This window comes from Pseudophryne corroboree, chromosome 1, assembly GCF_028390025.1.
Source record: "Pseudophryne corroboree isolate aPseCor3 chromosome 1, aPseCor3.hap2, whole genome shotgun sequence".
NCBI lineage: Eukaryota > Metazoa > Chordata > Amphibia > Anura > Myobatrachidae > Pseudophryne > Pseudophryne corroboree.
This window is the reverse complement of record NC_086444.1, coordinates 1,022,395,855-1,022,408,259: the sequence shown is the minus strand read 5'-3', so window position 1 is coordinate 1,022,408,259 and position 12,405 is coordinate 1,022,395,855.

Below are 12,405 nucleotides of genomic sequence, written 5' to 3'. Positions count from 1 at the left end.
TTTTACTTGCTTGAGGAAGAATATTGGAAAGACAATACCAACAGAGCCATCCCATATCCCTCCTACAGACGGACCTTTTCAGGTAATACAAATCGACTTCATACAGTTACCACCCAGTAGGAATTTGAAATATGTGTTAGTTTGTATTGATATATTTTCCAACTGGGTAGAAGCGTTCCCTGCTGCCACAAATACTGCTACGTTCACTGCAAAGAAAATTGTGCAGGAATTTGTGTGTAGATATGGTATCCCTAGAATAATTGAAAGTGACAGGGGTACCCATTTTACAGGTGAAGTCTTTCAGGTCATGTGCAAACTGATGGGAATTAATAGCAAGCTGCATACTCCGTACCGTCCACAGGCAAGTGCAAAGGTAGAGAGAGTGAACAGCACTATTAAGAACAAGCTGAGCAAATGAATGACTGAAACTGGATTGCTGTGGCCAGAAGCTTTGCCACTAGTGTTGTACAGCATCAGAACCACTCCCAGGTCTCCCCTTAACTTATCACCCTTTGAAATTCTTTTTGGTCGACAACCTCATGTAATGATAGACCCCCAGGATGATTTGAAATGCAATAATGAAGTGACTGTGAAACATTTGGTTGGGATGAGCCAGCAGCTGAGAAATCAACAAAGAAATTTAAAGCTGGTGATCCCTGACCTACCGAACAGTAATTGTCATGACATTGAGCCTGGGGATTATGTGATGATTTGAAACTTCTTACGCTCAGGTTGCCTCATAGACAGGTGGGAAGGACCATACCAAGTCTTGTTAACCAGCACGACAGCATTAAAGGTCGCCAAAAGAGAGACTTGGGTCCACTCGTCCCACTGCAAGAAGGTCGCTGACCCGGAGAGAACTCGTGACAAAGTAGTTTGGTAACTGTGAGTTCAAAGTGATTTGTGTGTTCAAAGAGCAAGGCAAAGAGACACTAGAGTGTTTGTTCCGTGAAAGTTGAGAGGCAGGACTGTTGAAGGGCATCTGAGCACAGAGAGTAACAAGATCTAGAATGGTTGTCGCACCATTTTTCTTTTTTCTCCTCCCCTGAATTTTCCTTTCGTTTCTCCTTCTTATTTTCCTCCTTTCTCCTAACGAAATGGATCGATCACAAGAGACTGCGTTTTGGGTTCTGTTAGTAATTCTGGTTTTGATCAGGACAGTGTGTTTTGGTGAGGGTCCCAGAGAGGTCGAGCAGGGATCTGGAATGGGTTCTGATGGCGAGTATGAATTTGTAGGATCTCAGGAGCAGCACATCACTCGAGTAAAGGCTGGTATCAGTAAGCGCTCTGGTAGTCAGGGAGCTCCGAGGCACTGTGAGGGGTTATTGTCTGATGAATATTGTATTTGTAGGAATTGTGAGAATATAGTAGAAGATGGGTGCATCCAGAGATGTCAGTCCAACCTTAATATCGACATGGACCACCACCCGTTGAGTGATTACCACTCACTAGTGGGTAAAGTCTTAAAAAAGACAGAATGCTGGGTGTGCTCACAAGTACCTCAAGGTCATAAGTAAGTCAGGATTAGTACCATACCCTTTAGCAATAGATGAGGTACTTGAATTGCGGAGTGGGAGACCGGTGGACAAGAAATTCAATATCTCTAGGCCCCCTAGTTTGAAGCTCCACCAGTATCATGTAGACAGGTCCTTATTGTGTTTTAATATTTCCAATTACCGAAAACCAGGAAATTGGGAAGTGACGTGGAATAACCAGACAATGTCCTTTTCATACAGAGCTGATAGGATACCCATAGACTCTGAACTTATACGCCAAATAGCCAACAGTGGGAGGTATTTTCAGTATAGGTATACTCGTGGAAGCAAGACCATGTGGGTTGGAAAAGTATCGTCAGGGTATTGTGCTCATATCATCCAGCCCGATACTTGTACTGAGCAGATGGGAAAACTAGGGATTGGTTTCTTTACTTGGAAAATTTGTAATATGGTGATGTTATATTTTTTCCCCTATGTTCTCCCAGATAATGCCTATTTCATATGTGGGAGGAAGGCGTACAAGTGGCTTGCCCCGAGCTCAGAGGGATTGTGTTATATTGGGAGAGTACTACCAGAGGTCATGACCATAACCCATGATAAAATGAAAGACGTTCACAGCAGTGCTCAGGCTCCTTATACTCATACTCACTATGAACACATCATCAAGAGACACCTTATAGATAGGGCAAAGCACGCAGCCTCTGATTTGATCCACAAATCCACCGGGATTCAGTTCCTTCTTGCATTAGACATTACCCATACTGCCAGAGGAACTATAAATTATAGGTATATCCATGTGCTAGCGAACTTGATAGATAATATCACTGAGATGTATGACGACACCTTCAGGTATACGGGAAGGGAGTTACAAGCTTATAAGAAGGTACTGATTCAGCACAGGATGGTCCTTAATTATGTCACAGCCGTGACAGGTGGGTACTGTGTTACTCTGGCAACTCAATATGGTGTGAAGTGCTGTACTTATATTACAAACAGCACTGACGACCCAATGGAGATCATCGATTAAAAGATGGACGATATCTTGCAGTTGAAGTGGGAGTTCAGGAGGAAGCACAACCTTACCTTGGCGACTGTGAGTAATGAACTGACAGGCTGGGTCTCATGGTTGAACCCACGCAAATGGTTCTCAGGTTTAGGAGAGTGGGCTCAGAATGTCATTATGAGTGTGGGGAAGTTTCTCCTTTGTATCCTGGGAGTCGTCATAATTATTGGTTCAATATTTAGGTGTGCTCAAATTCTAATGTGGCGCAAGCACGGCACAAATTTGATGAGTCTAAGGAGCGAGGGCGCTGTTATAGCAGCAGATTTAATTTATGCCCCATCCATAGAGACAGTGTTATGATAAGGTTTGCAAATGAATTTCATGACATGATTCTTTCACCCGTTTTTCTATGTCTCCCCCTCTGCCCAGATACATCCATCTGGAAAAGACGTCAGCCCTACCCAAAATGTTTATGTGAATGTATTTTTATATTTGTGTCTTATCTTCATCTCTGCAACCTCCAGCTAATTGCACACATAGTCGACAGGTGATATCCACATATACTAGCACTCACATATGTTTCCCCCTCCTTGTATCATCAACTAAATGTGCACCCCATTTGTTGGAACAAGAAGCCAAAAAGAGCTTGGTAGTGTTTGTTGACCCATTTACAGACCCTTAATACGGGATGAGAAGGATTTAATGTATACTTCACAATACCTCGAAGCTTATCTAGAACATATATGGCACGATGATACATGCCCCTCAGACATGGATTCATACATACATGATTTTTACTATCCCACTAGGTCATACATTTCCCACCTACAACTCTTCCCCGATCATCCAAGCTTTTGTATATATTGTATAGGTAATATTTTTTTCCTGTTTATTGATTAGTTAGTGGCAGTTATTGATGACTGCCAAAGGGTGGACTGTCGAAGTCAGAAAATATTACAACACACACATTACGTACAAACACCACATAGATGGCCTCCGTGTGCGTACGTATTCGGCTGTGCGTGCACATATTCGCAAATTGTGTATGGTCGCTCCCGTGGTCCTGCGCATTAGAGCGTGGTATGAGTAATTACAGTGGAAAAGCCACAAAGACATATCATAAATCTAATCTATCTATTGCATAAATCCAACACTGTCTGCTTCTTCTAAATAGCATGAAGATCGGTCACACATAAATTAAAACTCCCAGAGACTAAAATACAATGGCCTTATTTACACTAAGCTTTGAAATTCTATGAAGAAGGCAAACACCTTTGTTTACTAGGGTAGCCGAATTTCTATTGAAAGCAATATGAACTGGATTGTCATTGTCTCACCTGAAGACAAAACAAACAAAGAGACAATACCCAGAAACCCAGGCTGAGAGAAACTCAATTAGCAATAGCTAATAAAAATACAAACCAGACATTTAGAAATCTGAGATACTAACATTCATAGTCTAAACTCTTGGAGATGTATGTGTTTGTATATATATATATATATATATATATATATATATATTTCCTAATAAATTGTAATAGCAGGAGTTTGTGTGTGTGTATGTGTATATATATATATGTATATATATAGAAAAAGAAAAAGGCAAATGGAGCACTCACCAGTCTTTGCATAGATGTAAATAGCTCTCTGTGTCCCCTGATGACGGTCTGGATATGGCCGAAAACGTTTGGGCTTCTTACAAAGATACTGGACTGTAGCAAACAGTCTTGCTGTGCTATTTATGCTGTCTGGAGAAATAAAAATTCAATTTGATATTTACATCTATGCAAAGACTGGTGAGTGCTCCATTTGCCTTTTTCTTTAATTGGATTCTCTGGAGGGGATCTGTGGATGACACCCCAGCTGCTGAATTGAAGATAAACAACGTGAGTGCGACTTTCTCTTCTATGTATATATATATATATATATATATATATATATATATGAGTATATGGATATATGTGGATATATGTATATCTTGAGGATGGAAATAGATAATCATATCATGTGTGGGATCATATTGTTCAGAGTCACGTAAACATTAATCTGGTGGGAATAAGAATATTATTGTACATTACCACATTAAGTTATTAATAATACCAGATTTATGTATGATTAATGTGATGGGTTTAACTGGTCATGGGGCGGGAACTCAGATGCAAACAACAGAAATCACATCTCAAGTCTTAGCCATCGCCCACTTCTTGAGCTGACCAATAATCCCCGGTGCACAGGATATGTCTCACCCCCGATTGTAACCCCCTTTCAGTAATAATATGTTGTGGTGTCAGAACCCAGCAGTTTAAATACAATCTGGTGTCGTGTTTTCCTTTCCCTGCTAAGGTTTAAAGTGTATTACTATCGCATGCATAGCTGTTAATGGTTCACGGTGTACCTTTGGGTGTGTATGCGCTGCGTGTACTTTGTACAGTCAGCGCGGAGTTTGTACGCAAAGTCCGTACACGGTTCGGGACTCTGTACGCTAATGGTGTAATAGGTACGTAGGTTGTGGATTAAGTATAACGGCCACAGCGGCTTCATTTAAAGTGTATGAAATGTCTTTTTAAAGTGTTGCTTTAGTCCTGTACGTAAACCAGCGTTTACAGATCAATTACGTGACTTAAACAGCAGGTCAGTCAAAAAAGGTTTGAGATAAAGTTGCATAATAAATTATCAAGAGCAAGAAAAAAAGAGAGTTGGAGTTTAAGGTACTTAAAGAGACATCTCCATATAATAGATACAGATGTGTTCTCATACACCTTTCCCTTTTGCTTTATTTGGCATAAAATGCTTAGCATGGCTAAGACATTACACCACGAGTAGCGATTAGATGGATTCCTAACAAGGGCATAGCTACCATAGGTGTGGGGCCCAAAGCTGAGAGAGGCCCACTTTCCATGTGTTATATACATTTTTCACCATTGCGTGATACATAGGGGCCCTTGCAAACTTTTGCCTTGGGGGCTACAAAATATTTAGGCATGTTCCTAGACTTGCTCATAATAATGTAGTATAAAATGAATTAAAGGGTTTTATAATGTTGCATAATATGAACTGGGACACTGTAATGTGGCACAATATGAATTGGAGGCATTATAGTATGGCACAATATGAAGTGGAGGCACTGCAATGTAGCATAATATGAACTAGGGACACTGTATGGCATAATGTGAATTGGGGATACTGTGTGGCTTAATGTGCACTGGCAGCCCTTCAATGTAACATAACAGTACCTAAGGCACTACTATGATTCAGAAAATTAACTAGGGCACTACTATGGGGCATAACATTAACAACTGCTGAGGAGAGGTCTCTCACTAGAATCACTGGACAGGGGCCCCTTTAATATGTTGCTATGGGGCCTACAAAGTTCTGGCTACGCCCCTGATTCCTAAATTTTTTTCTGCAAACGTATTACTGAAAAGCAGCAGTTTAAAGTAGCATATCTTAAGAAAATCACATGATGTAGCTAATTTGCAAATTAAATTGCATAACTAATTTGTCCATATGGCTAAACTCAGAAAAGGAGTACAGTATTTGGACACAACTGTATGCCTGAATGCCTTGAGGAAGCAGAAGTAGTAAAGTGTCTTTCCACATATAAAAATTATGTACTGCTTGCAAAGAATGAATGATTATTAGTACATGAGAAGAGATGCTTTTTGCAAATCAAGAGAAAGCTATTGTGGAATTGCAACAGGGTTGTTTGGATCTTCAGCAGGAAGTAAAAAAAAAAAAAAAAAAGATTGTACTGTATAAAAGAATACCAAAGTGATTCAGAGTGCACACAAATAAAAATGGCAGCTTTAGTTCTGGTAAAAGAAAAAGACCCTTTGTATCCACACAAGCAAAACTGGAAGAGTATGAATCAGAGAGAGATTCTTTGGCTGAAAAGCTTTGTGGAGTGAAAGAGAAATATCTCCAGATGCTACAGACTCACCCTCAGTGGGAAAAAAAACTGTGTGGGAAAGGCTGGCATGAAGAGTGATTTTTACCAATGACCGTGTCTTGTGTAATAGAAAACAGACAAAGGGGTCGATCCTATTAGCAACGATGATATCGTGGGTGCGAATCATTGCTGCAGCAGCCGCACTTTACAGCAGCCTGAATTAATACAAAAGTGCTTGCTGTACAAATTCAGCCCGAAACTAGCCTGCAAAATCTATGAGATTGGGTGCCGTTGTCTGCGTTTAAACGATGTGGCAATGGCACATCGCACCCTTCGTGAGTAATAGAATCAACCCCAAACAGTGAATTGCTTGAACAAAGTAATATGTTTCAGTCAGAAAGGTGATGTCACTAGTGGTTTGACAATGGAGCTGTCCTCATTAGATGTCACAGCGTACAAGAAGGGACTGAGGGGGTCATTCCGAGTTGATTGCACAGTGCACCTTTTTGCAGCCTGGGCGATCAGATAGTCACCACCTATGGGGGAGTGTTTTTTAGCATAGCAAGTGTGCGAAGGCATGTGCAGGGGAGCTGGGCTAAAAAGTTTTGTGCAGTTTCTGAGTAGCTCTGTACTTACTCAGCCACTGCGATCTCTTCAGCCTGTCAGGTCCCGGAATTGACGTCAGATACCCACCCTGCAAATGCCTGGACACGCCTGCGTTTTACTCACCACTCCCAGAAAACCGTCAGTTGCCACCCTGATCCCCCTCCCTGCTGTCAACCTTGTGATCATCGCTGCGACCGCTTGTTCGTTGTTTTTGTCGCTGCCCGGCAATGGCCATCGCCAGGCAATGACACGCCTGCGCACTGCCCCCCTCACGCCTACGCAGTTCAGACCCGTTCGCACGGATGCAGAAAAAAGCAGCGTTTGAACAGGTCGGAATGGCCCCCTGAGTTATCAAAACTGGGAAACTCCCTAAAGGATTGTGTTGCAGAAGTGTGTGCGGAACCTTTCAGTGTCCTTCAAATTCCATTTATAGCTAAAGGAGTGAAGTCTTCCTAAAGGGATACCGTTCCAGATAACAAAGCTGTCTCTAAAGTTGGTGATAAAGAACTGACAAATACAGATGGTGATTGTATGATCTGTGAGGTAAAGGTACAAGATATACAGAAATACAGTTTATAATGACAGTCTTGTGAAGAATCCTTTATGTGGAATAGTGTTTTTGTGAAGTTGTCTCACACTACAAAGCTTGAAGCAAGTAGACCAGCTAAACCGAGTCTGAAAATAAGGACCTCTGTTTCGGGTGAACTTCAGCCTGTGCTAACGGAACATGTTGAAGTTATTCATCTTATTTTCAACGTCAAAAAAGTGGATGCTCAAGAAGATCCGAGAGATATGAGCTTTATTGAAGGGGCAGATAGCCATCAAAATCCTGAAATGACGTTTGTGGTTTAATGGAATAAACTTTTGAGCATGTTGTATGGAAATGAGAGTACATAATCTGAGAGTGGCAGTACCAGTACATTCTCTGACATAAAGCCAAGGTTTGAAGTTTATGATGCCTATGGCACTTAGTTACAAGTCAACCTGGTTTTGCTTTGTAAATGACTGACGCTTTAAAAATACAGACATTCTCGTCCTAAGTCCTGCACCTCCTGCAACTGAAACCCTATTGCATTTTCCCTTTTCTGTCATACTATTTCATTTAATAAGACATGCAGACTGTACTGTACTGTGTACTGTAGAAAACCTGCATGCAGCATTTGTACAGCACAAGCACTCTGTTCTGACAGTTATTCCATGTTTCTCACCCACTGGTCTCTGAGGTTATGGGACTTTAGGGCTGGTGTATTTCACTGTCAGATAACACAAGGCATTTAGAGATGCTTGTGTGAAATCAGCTTAGTTCAACTGTACATTTCAGATGTTACAAATGTAGGAAGTATCGCACTGGGCTCAGATACAAAAACAGCAAGAGTGACTCTTCAAATCACTTATAAGTCAATTACCATTTAGGCTTCCCTCTCTTACTACTTTGGAATAACACCTGCTTCCTACCAGGTCATCCATAAAATTCCAGTGTAGAATCCAGAAAGCTCTTTGAAAAGTGAAGAAATACTGATAAAACTATGATGTAATATCCTCAGACGCTGTAGCAGGGGTGTAACCAGAACTTTGTGGGCCCATAGCAACATATTGAAGAGTCCCTGTCCCAATGATTCTTGAGAAACACCTCTCCACAGTAGTTGTTTATTTTATGCCCCATAAAAGTGCCCTAGTTCATTTTCTGAAACATAGTACTGCACTAGTTAATATTATGCCCCATAGTAGTACCCTAGTTTATTTTAGGAACTACTGTAGTTCCCTAGTTTACATTATCTCACATTGTAGGGCTGCCAGCATGCATTATGCCACACAGTGTCCCCAAATCACATAATGACATAGTGTCCCAAGTTCATATTATGCCACATTACAGTGCCTCTGTTCATACTGTGCCACATTAGAGTGTCCTCTAGTTCAAATGATGCCATGTGTCAGTGCCCCAGTTCATATTATGCCACACTATAGTGCCTCCATTTCATATTGTGCTACATTACAGTACCCCAGTTCTTATTGTGTAACATTATAGTGCCCTCAACATTACAATGAACAGATCAGATGACACTTTACAGTGCCCTCCAGTACATATTGTGCCATATTACAGTGTACCCTTACCATTATAGCATTCACTACTTCACTCCTCTCAAAATGTAATGTCAAACAGTTCAGACTGGGCAATGGATCAGACCCAGTTGCAATTGGTATTTAACTTTATAGCTTGGGTCCAGGCCCCCCTAAGCATCTGAACCCAATTATAATGGCACTCCTTGCACCCACTATAGTTACGCCCATGCGTTGAAGAAATACATGTGTTTACTAGTGTTTTTAATGCAGGTGCAATCTATGGTAGCCAGTTTAACAAAACCCTTTATCTCCAATTGTTTCCAATACCCAACCATGATTCCCAGCTATAATTCCCACCCAGGATTTTGTAGAGAGGTGGAGAGTTGGGGGTAAATTTACTAAGATTCGTGTTTTCCCGTTTGAGGTCAAAGTTCAATCACGAATGACATCGAAAGTGTAAATATGCAACTTTTTGAATTGATTACGACTAATTTACTAAGCTGCCGTATTCTGCATTTTCGGGTTTTCCGATGTCGATGTCATTCGTTTTTTTTGGCAGTGTTTTACGTGAGTGACTTGTAAAACACTGCCGACTTTAATACAATGAATCTCGGCCGGATCTGAGAGATCCGTGCTGGGCTTCATTGTGCACTTTGTTTAACAAAAAAATAAAGTTTAAATGTAAAAAAAAAAATGCGTGGGGTCCCCCCTCCTAAGGCAAACCAGTCTCGGGCTCTTTGAGCCGATCCTGGTTGCAGAAATATGGGGAAAAAATGGACAGGGGTTCCCCCATATTTAAGCAACCAGCATCGGGCTCTGCGCCTGGTCCTGGTTCCAAAAATACGGGGGACAAAAAGAGTAGGGGTCCCCCGTATTTTTGAAACCAGCACCGGGCTCCACTAGCTGGACAGATAATGCCACAGCCGGGGGTCACTTTTATACAGTGCCTTGCGGCCGTGGCATCAAATATCCAACTAGTCACCCCTGGCCGGGGTACCCTGGGGGAGTTGGGACCCCTTCAATCAAGGGGTTTCCCCCCCAGCCACCCAAAGGCCAGGGGTGAAGCCCGAGGCTGTCCCCCCCATCCAATAGGCTGCGGATGGGGGGCTGATAGCCTTTGTGAAAAGTGATTGATATTGTTTTTAGTAGCAGTACTACAAGGCCCAGCAAGCCTCCCCCGCAAGCTGGTACTTGGAGAACCACAAGTACCAGCATGCGGCAGAAAAACGGGCCCGCTGGTACCTGTAGTACTACTACTAAAAAAATACCCCAATAAAGACAACACACACACACCTTGAAAGTATAACTTTAATACATCCATCAACACCTCCATATACACATACTTACCTTATGTTCCCACGCAGGTCGGTCCTCTTCTCCAGTAGAATCCATGGTGTACCTGTAGAAAAAATTATACTCACATAATCCAGTGTTTTCGGCTCCTCGGTAAATCCTTTTGTAATCCACGTACTTGAAAAAATAAAAAAACGGATACCCGACCACGAACTGAAAGGGGACCCATGTTTTCACATGGGTCCCCTTTCCCCGAATGCCAGAAACCCACTCTGACTGATGTCTAAGTGGGTTTCTTCAGCCAATCAGGGAGCGCTACGTTGTGGCACCCTCCTGATCGTCTGTGTGCTCCTGTACTGTCTGACAGGCGGCACACGGCAGTGTTACAATGTAGCGCCTATGCGCTCCATTGTAACCAATGGTGGGAACTTTCAGGTCAGCGGTTGACCGAAAGTGACCTCACCGCTGACCTCAAAGTTCCCACCATTAGTTACAATGGAGCGCATAGGCGCTACATTGTAACACTGCCGTGTGCCGCCTGTCATACAGTACAGGAGCACACAGCCGATCAGGAGGGTGTCACAACGTAGCGCTCCCTGATTGGCTGAAGAAACCCACTTAGACATCAGTCAGAGTGGGTTTCTGGCATTCGGGGAAAGGGGGCCCATGTGAAAACATGGGTCCCCTTTCAGTTCGTGGTCGGGTATCCGTTTTTATTTTTTCAAGTACGTGGATTACAAAAGGATTTACCGAGGAGCCGAAAACACTGGATTATGTGAGTATAATTTTTTCTACAGGTACACCATGGATTCTACTGGAGAAGAGGACCGACCTGCGTGGGAACATAAGGTAAGTAATGTATGTGTATATGGAGGTGTGGATGGATGTATTAAAGTTATACTTTCAAGGTGTGTGTGTGTTGTCTTTATTGGGGTATTTTTTTAGTAGTAGTACTACAGGTACCAGCGGGCCCGTTTTTCCGCCGCATGCTGGTACTTGTGGTTCTCCAAGTACCAGCTTGCGGGGGAGGCTTGCTGGGCCTTGTAGTACTGCTACTAAAAACAATATCAATCACTTTTCACAAAGGCTATCAGCCCCCCATCCGCAGCCTATTGGATGGGGGGGGACAGCCTCGGGCTTCACCCCTGGCCCTTGGGTGGCTGGGGGGGGGACCCCTTGATTGAAGGGGTCCCCACTCCCCCAGGGTACCCCGGCCAGGTGTGACTAGTTGGATATTTGATGCCACGGCCGCAAGGCACTGTATAAAAGTGACCCCCGGCTGTGGCATTATCTGTCCAGCTAGTGGAGCCCGGTGCTGGTTTCAAAAATACGGGGGACCCCTACTCTTTTTGTCCCCCGTATTTTTGGAACCAGGACCAGGCGCAGAGCCCGATGCTGGTTGCTTAAATATGGGGGAACCCCTGTCCATTTTTTTCCCATATTTCTGCAACCAGGATCGGCTCAAAGAGCCCGAGACTGGTTTGCCTTAGGAGGGGGGACCCCACGCAATTTTTTCCCACAAAATTTATAACATTTCCCCCCCGTTCCCACTGAAAAACATGCACGGATCTCATGGATCCGTGCATGCCTATACAAACACGGGATAAAAAAGCAGGTCTGTTTTTTTTTAGCACTTTTTCACGATTTGTATTTTATCACGGCAGTGTTTGGCTATTGTCGGCAGTGTTTGTGTTTTGCACTTTTTAGTAAATTCCCGATTTCTAGCAAATTGCAGGCGTATTTGACCGATGGTGTATTGATTCGTGATTTTTTCCTAGGACTTCCAAAATATTACGAATGCCCTCATCCCTGCCGTGATTTTTGCTTAGTAAATTACCGAGATGACACTTTGATGAAAAAACGGCATCTCGGTCAAAATCGGGACCTTAGTAAATATACCCCTTGGATGGGGAGAGATAGAGAATCCTGGAGATAGGGAGCAGCATGTGCAATATCTTGTAGGTAGGAGTGGGAGGAGGTACTCAGGCAGGAGAGGCAGTGGGAAGAAATAGCAGAGAGACAGTTGGAGATATGAGTGAGGAGAATGGCGGGGAGGT